Source organism: Oncorhynchus mykiss, chromosome 2 (assembly GCF_057628025.1).
Source record: "Oncorhynchus mykiss isolate SJ-2025 chromosome 2, ASM5762802v1, whole genome shotgun sequence".
In the NCBI taxonomy this organism is placed as follows: Eukaryota; Metazoa; Chordata; class Actinopteri; order Salmoniformes; family Salmonidae; genus Oncorhynchus; species Oncorhynchus mykiss.
Genome location: NC_143023.1, coordinates 31,444,858 through 31,452,352, shown reverse-complemented (window position 1 = coordinate 31,452,352; position 7,495 = coordinate 31,444,858). Strand labels below are relative to the sequence as shown.

Below are 7,495 nucleotides of genomic sequence, written 5' to 3'. Positions count from 1 at the left end.
GGTCCTTACTAAGCTGGTTCCTCATTCTCCCCTCCTCCCTCCTCTCCTCTCTCCTCAGTGACCTGACTCTTCCTTCATCGCCAGGTAATTGTGCTGTGTGGAGCGTGGTCTTGACTACTCTGCCACAAAAAGGCTTGATGCTGGGTTTATAATCCCTGTTCTACCTCAAGCCGTAAATTGGCTCTTGGCTGCAAAGTGGATGCTTTTCTGAAGCATTGACGTTTCAGAGATCATCCCATATCCTCAGTTTGTATCCATCTATTCTATTCTGTCATTAATGCCATAATTGGCATTATACTTTTCACCAAGATTATTGCCAAATTCTCTCATTGTGCCTTTCTCCCCAAAATACAATTTTGGGTTGCTTTCCTCTTGTAAAAGGAAGCTTTTTCAGCAAATTAATTGGACATTAGGATGGGACCACAGTTTTCTAGAGATGTTTACTCTGCGAAATAATGAATGAGAAAGCATGTGATTGTGGGTGTAACAAGACAATTGATGTGCTTCCAATCCAAATATTGTTTCTATTGAAGTCCCATGCTGGATCATTTTGATTGTTCACAGCTATCACATTGTTTTTTGAGGAGGCAAAATTATATCTGAAGACTTCAATAGTTACGTCATTCTGTCAGTGGTGGAAAAAGTACCCAATGGTCATACTTGAGTTAAAGTAAAGATACTTTAATAGAAAATGTCTCTAGTAAAAGTTAGTCACCAAGTAAAATATTACTTAAGTAAAAGTCTAAAGGATCTGGTTTTAAATATAGAGTACCAGTCAAAAGTTTTGACACACCTACTCATTCCAGGGTTTTTCTTTATTTGACAATTTTCTACATTGTAGAATAATAGTGTAGACATCAAAATTATGAAAAAACACACATGGAATCATGTAGAAAGGTTTGGTGTGTCCAAACTTTTGATTGGTACTCTACTTAAGTATCAAAAGTGAAGTATATTTCAGCAATTACATTAAGTATCAAAAGTAAAAGTATACATGATTTCAAATTCCTTATATTAAAGCTACAATATGTAACTTAGGCGCCTGACCAAATTCACATAGAAATGTGAGTTATAGGTCTTTCATTCTCACAAAAGCAAGTCTAGGAAGCTGTAGATCTGTTCTGTGTAAGCTATTTCTATGCTTACCATATCGTTCATAAGTTTCCTTTTTGCATCTTTTACTTTCAGTTTTTTGTACACCAGTTTCAAACAGCTGAAAATACAATATTTTTGGTAAAGGAAAATACATTTCACAGTGGTTTAGATGGTACAATGATTCTCTACAGTCTATGGTGACTGCTTGTTTTGTCACATAAACTGAAATTATAAAAACTATTACAATTTTAGCAACCAGGAAATGGCAGAGCGATTTCTACATAGTGCATCCAAAAACAGTACAGTATGAAGACAGGCTAAAACATGCTCAGAAACAAGTCATTGGGTCTAATAGTTGTCTCGCATCGAACTGCGCATGTGCAGGCCATCAAATCAAAGGCCTTCCCTCGATATGAAGTTTGTTTTGACCTGTCAGTTTGTCACTTTCGCGAGGTTGAAGTAAAATCATGTTCAACTACTTAAGACAATCTAGGTTGTGCCTTTAGATTTCGAGATAATTAATAGCCAACAAAGAATTTTTCACTTCTCTCACTGACTTCTCAAAAGCCCAAACCCCAGCCTGATCTGCATGGTCTGCTTCGCAAGCATTCCCGGAAGTCTTGTCATGTTGGGGCGGCAGGGTAGCCTAGTGGTTAGAGCGTTGGACTAGTAACTGAAAGGTTTCATGTTCAAATCCCTGAGCTGACAAGGTACAAATCTGTTGTTCTGCCCCTGAACAGGCAGTTAACCCACTGTTCCTAGGTTTTCATTGAAAATAAGAATTTGTTCTTAACTCACTTGCCTAGTTAAATAAAGGTAACATTTAAAAAAATAAAAAATTGTGTCTCTGGGTTTAGAAACTCTGTGGTTCATCTTTAAGCAAACCAGACGGCACAATTTTCTTGTTTTCTTATCTATTTCCAACACTCAGATGTCATTCACAATTGAAGCATTTGTGTTTAGTGAGTCCGCCAGATCAGAGGCAGTAGGGATGACCAGGGATGTTCTCTTGATAAGTGCTTGAATTGTATCATTTTACTGTCCTGTACCGTTAAGCACTATAGTATAAGTTTTGTCTCTTTTCTGGTGATTGGACACAAACGAGAAAAGATAAGCCTGACAGTTAGTCTTTTCCCCTTGTTTTCACTCCCTACTCTGACAACAATGTCACTTTGCTGTTCACTGCGACCAGGCTCCTGGGAGGGTGAGCACATGATGGATCCACAGAAGGATTGATTGGAGTGTGCGTGCATGTGTATGTTCCTGTCATGTGTTAACACAGGATATACCCTGTTTGTAACAGGACTAATTGTATTTACTCTGTATGTGTGTGGCGGCATGCATGAGCATATTTTCCTATGTATAAATTAAAAACATACATGTTCAAGTGTAGTAGTTCATGTGTCTATATGTTTTAGTGTGTGTAAACAGCGTGGAGATGATGTCTTGTGACAGACCCAGACCAGCAGTAAGCTGTTTGAGGCCAGGCACTGGAGGTGTTGACAGGAAACGGCAGAGGGAGAGGGAGAGGGAGAGGGAGAGGGAGAGGGAGAGGGAGAGGGAGAGGGAGAGGGAGAAGAATCCCAGTCCATTCGGACTGCTCTCATATGCTCTGGACAGTATAAACTAGCTGGCATTGCACCCATTTGCTGTTAATGACAGAGTTGACACTCAAATAGCATTGTTCCTTGGCAGATTTGAAGAACCTTAGGTGTTCAGTCCTGACAGCATGCAAACACAGTGTCCTTTTGGATATCACTATCAGCATTGTTCGAGATGCATTACCTTTTACTTTTACTTTCAATGCCATTCGCTTTCTCAACCCTCTGAAAGAGCCTCATGGTAACATGGATACATCACATGGGGACAAGAGTCCTCTAGTCATTCCCATGGACTCACAAGTCTATATGAATTAAGCTATTGTGCTGATGGACTCACATGCTTTCTCCTCACTTAGCACCCATTGGCTCACTGCAATTAAATTGTGGCAAAAATAGTCATTATGTTGCTGGGTCAGTTTAAGAATGCTTGTCTTTTTGATAACAGCCAGTGCTCCTTGGCATTTATTTTATTTTATTTTGCCTGCTGGCATAGGAAAAATACAGTGTGTCTGTTTTCTGCAAGCCCGTGGTGTGGCAAGATAGCATGATATTATTGATTGGATATCTTTAACCTAGTTCTCTAATAACTTTACCCAGAATGTGTTGCCTACTTCCGCAAGAAAGTGAGTTGGTTTGGGTTGAGAACTGTGCCAGTGAGGAGGTAATAATTTTGTATTTGTCATGTACATTTTGTCCTGCTCTGAAGATATTTGGGATGTGTGTATTACACATTATTATGAAACTCAGCTGGTGCTCTATTGAACTTAAAAATGAGAAAACGAAGTGGAACAGCTATTTTATTTCAGACTGCCAAAACCAGTAAACCCCTACTGGCAAAGTTGACACTGAACGCATGCCTACTGAGATTTAGGGTGTCCACTCAGATCGTGGACTTGGGAGCTTGTCCTCTCCTTACTCCTGAAGGCACCTTACCTCAATGGCCGGGCTCACAGACAATTTCAATGCCAAGAGAAATGACTGGAGTAAATCTATCAGCATTGACCCTAACCTCACCAAAAATGACCAGCCATTTGTCTGTGGTTCCAGCCGTCCTGAACCCAACGGAATGTTCATGACTAAACATGTTAAGAGTGAATACAAAACATAAAAATAAAAATAAAGTTAATGTTCTTTGCTTCTAACCAAGAAGCTATAAAAAAAATACAATCTCATTAACAGCTGACATCATTAACAGCTCATTAACAGCTGACATTAACAACTAACATCTGTGGTAGATAAAAATATACATTTTTATTTAAAAGACAGGATGTGACCGGAATATTTCTGCCAGAAAAAAAATGATTGAAAATGACAGATAACTAGCTATTTAATCATGTCTATCTACATGATTACTATCTCCACTAGACAGTGATTTGCAGTTGGATCATTTATAATGATCAGCAAGGCTCTCCTATGCAGATATCTCATTAGAATCCCCCAATATGGGAGCAATAGCTTCATACAGTATAACTACTTTTCCTTCACCAATTAACCCTACTGGTTCCCTCATTATGCTCTCTGTCTTCATCCTGCCTAATTCTCTGCCTGTCAACATAGACAGGACATATCTACTTAGCACCTTGACATACTGTACGCTAGGCTGCATACATTTTGAACCTAAAAGGCCTACTGAAAACAGAAATGAAATGCATAGACTATTGGCTCTGTGAAGCCTGTACTAAGTCAGCTGCTTTTTTTCATTTGATAATTTGAAGAACAGTTTTATTGTTGAACCATTATTACAATAAAAGGACAGTATTTTATGTGAAAACTGAAAATGCTATTATAATGGCATGATGTATGTAATTACAGGGAGGTACAAGCAAAACATGGAGTAAGTTAGGTCCATGGATTTTAATTTTAATAACTGAAGACAACAGAGAAACTTGTCGACAGAATGAAAGTATTTTGTTCGGTTATCTTATATGTGGAGCAAGGTAACCAGCCTCAGAAAGAAGGTTAATGATATATCAATTTAAATGCCCTTGTCTGAAATCTCATTGGCGGAGAGACTGGCTGCAGGCTCGGGTTGCAAGGATCCAGATGTGTAGCCATCCAACAACTGGACAAAAGTGAGATGTTGAGGGAGGAGTCTAATGAAAAGGTTTGAACAAAACACGTCTCAAACAAGGTTTTTTTTTTTTATATAATTTAAAAAACCCGTCTCAAACGAGGTCTGGTGCTGTCCCTCCCCTTGTCATTGGACCGACTGCCTGCCAATTCAACACACTAGGGCGTGTATTATCCTATGCTGCTTTTCGCTGGGTGAGGTATGTTGTGATTGCAGTCCAGCTCGAGCGTGCGTGGGTCTCTGTCATGACAAGGGGCGCTCTTTCGCAGCTTTCGCGCTCTGGGAATACAAGCCTTTTTGGAAAAAATAACTCATCCCGTCTTTACGCTTCTGTAACACTGGTCTCTGTCCTGCTAGAATCAAAGTATTGTCAACGAAACCAGATAGCCAAAACGAAAGAAAAAGGTAAGAATTATACTACGGCACTTTCTCTTTATCAAGCGTTGATTATTTGATTCCGCTAGTGCTAGGGCAAAAACCAAAACGGGTAGGTGGTATAAACTGGCCAAACATGTTATGAATGGTAGGACTTCCTATAAGTACCTACTTATAACTAACTAGAATACGACATCGTTTTAAATAGCCCAATGTCCTCTATGTAGATACTGGGGCAAACTTGTGGCAACACAAAATACTCCGAATGCGCAAGTTAAATGTAGGTGCAGCCACGGAGACAGTCGGCTACTGAAGGAGTTAGTTATTTGAATCAGCTGTTTCGTGCTAGGGCAAAACCAAAACGTGCACCCAGGAAGGGCCCCAAGACCGAGATTGGGAAACCATTGGCTTCAGCTCGATCATATTTTCAGCTAAATGCATGCGAAAAGAGCATTTGTCATCAAATAAATATGCCAAAAATAGTATACTAGGAATACTCTATCCGTTTTTGGATAGGCTATATGACTGTGTTTTTGTCGTTGTGCAGACATACGTCTGTTTGTATTTATGTAGGCTATAGTTTACAGAAATTTAAACGAGACTTTAATGGTCTATATAATAGACCTGCAACCATACATGTCTTTCAAACACTGTTATATAATCTCAATGGGTCATTTGAACAAGGTGAATACAAGAAAATTGTTGCCAGTCTTAAAGAGTAAGTTGAAATGCATAGCTGCGTGGGATGTATCCAAGATGTATCGAGTTGGGTGATTTCACAGATTTCGCAGTCCTTTGTGTGGTATGACAAACTTGTTGTTGTAGGCCTAGATTTACCTTACTTGGTTCACCAGCTTTATATTATAGAGCAATGTCTTGTCATTTTGACAGCTGCTTAATTAAAATGCGCATTGGGTGATTTTAGTTGTGGATGACTTTGAATTTTCCACAACAACTGCAGTCTGTGACCTGCTGGTTATCTGTCATAGTGCAATGAAACAAATGATGATGCCTTTGATTGTATGTTTAGGCTGATTCTTAAATTGTTTTATGTTTTTTGAGTTTGTGCACATATTTATAGCCTGAAAATACAGCTCGAGGCGATCAATAACAGTGATTCGAATTACATTTTTGATATTCGTTTTTTCATGCAGTTTTTAATGCGTTTTGGTAAACACTAGCCAAAATATAATAGCCAATATTGTTTCGAATTAGCGAGAATAATGTCCAATAGTTCCAGATGGGAGGACATTGAGAAGGTACGGGTCTGGATGTGTAGTCTACAGACCTGGATTGAGACAAAAATTGGCTCTTTTTATGCTCTTTAGAACCACTCTCAGCTATGCCCAACAGAGAGAAGCTTTTAGTAGGCTTATATCTGCAAGTCAAATATCTTGACCAAAGTATGGCATGAAGAACGTGTGTGTGGGGTGGATTTTGCTCAAATCTGGTTAAAGGATTGGAAGGAATGTGAGTCTTATTTAGTACATTTAGTAATTGCCTGCTTTTCTCAAGTCTAGTAACCTGGCCAGCAGGTAGGTTAGACAAGCTAATCCAACTTGATTGATAGCCTGAAATGGTGAGATTGGGAGTCTATCTAGCTGGCTAACTAAAGCCAACATCATACAATTGCAAGGTTAGTACTATCAATCAAATGTATTTATAAAGCCCTTTTTACATCAGCAGAAGTCACAAAGTGCAATACAGAAATCCAGCCTAAAACCCCAAGCAATGCAGATGTAGAAGCAGACAAACAACAAAACATTTTAGTTTTATTTAATCATGAAGAAGAAATCAATAGGTTACATAGCTTGATCACGTTCATTTATAAACATACCTCCTGTCCAACACCATCAGCTAAAATCAAATAAAACGCTGTGTGTCACTCTACACTCTCCTCCTTCCACTGACGATACTCCACGCGCTAGAGTATAGTGGCCTGCCTTTCTTTTCTCTGTGCACTTGGGAAGGGACCACTTACTAGGGAGAATTATGGGGGGCGGGGGGGTACTCTTTGCCTAGTCCAGTCAGTGTGGCCCCTCTGCAAACTGCTGCTGACAGATCTTTTTTATAAATGATTCGGATAAAACATGGGCTTAAAAATTAAGATGACTAATTAATTTAACATCTGAAACATCTCACAACACGACATCTGAGGGGGCACTTGCCTTTGTGCCCCCTATGGGCATGCCGCCACTGGCAGCATGCACAACTAACATGTTTCCCATCCATAATAGTTTTGGTGATGTGGATGTGTGATAACTGCGTCTATATTCCAATGTTTTAGAAGAAATGTAAATATTCATGTTCATTTGGTGCAAAACTCACTGACTCTAGGGTATCGTTCGTTATC

General features: G+C 39.3%; 1 protein-coding gene across 6 annotated transcripts in view; it reads left to right on the top strand.

Annotated features, from left to right (window-relative positions):
* Positions 1–4,804: 4,804 nt before the first annotated feature.
* LOC110487106 (semaphorin-6D) overlaps positions 4,805–7,495 on the top strand; it is a 123,578-nt gene continuing 120,887 nt past the window's right edge. For 5 of the 6 annotated variants that reach the window (XM_036945765.2, XM_036945769.2, XM_021559031.3 and 2 more), the window contains exon 1: positions 4,805–5,172. The gene's annotated coding sequence lies outside the window, so the exon portion shown is untranslated. The remainder of the gene's footprint in view (positions 5,173–7,495) is intronic. The other variant, XM_090196673.1, reaches the window with a different exon arrangement.